Source organism: Mastomys coucha, unplaced genomic scaffold (assembly GCF_008632895.1).
Source record: "Mastomys coucha isolate ucsf_1 unplaced genomic scaffold, UCSF_Mcou_1 pScaffold16, whole genome shotgun sequence".
NCBI lineage: Eukaryota > Metazoa > Chordata > Mammalia > Rodentia > Muridae > Mastomys > Mastomys coucha.
This window is the reverse complement of record NW_022196898.1, coordinates 54150126-54150467: the sequence shown is the minus strand read 5'-3', so window position 1 is coordinate 54150467 and position 342 is coordinate 54150126.

Here is a 342-nt window from a genome sequence, read left to right as displayed (position 1 = left end):
CAACTTTCACCCTAAAGTGATCAAAAAAGATAAGGAGGGACACTTCATATTCATCAAAGGTATGATCTGCTAAGATGAACTCTCAATTCTGAACCTCTATGCTCCAAATGCAAGGGTATCTACATTCATAAAAGAAACTTTACTAAAGCTCAAAGCACACATTATACAGCACACAATAGTAGTGGGAGATTTCAATACTCCACTCTTTGCAATGGACAGATCATGGAAATAGAAACAAAACAAGGACACAGTGAGACTAAAAGAAATTATGAAACAGATGGATTTATGCACTCTCTGATAAGTGGTTATTAGCCCAGAAGTTTGGAATACAGGAAGAACAAC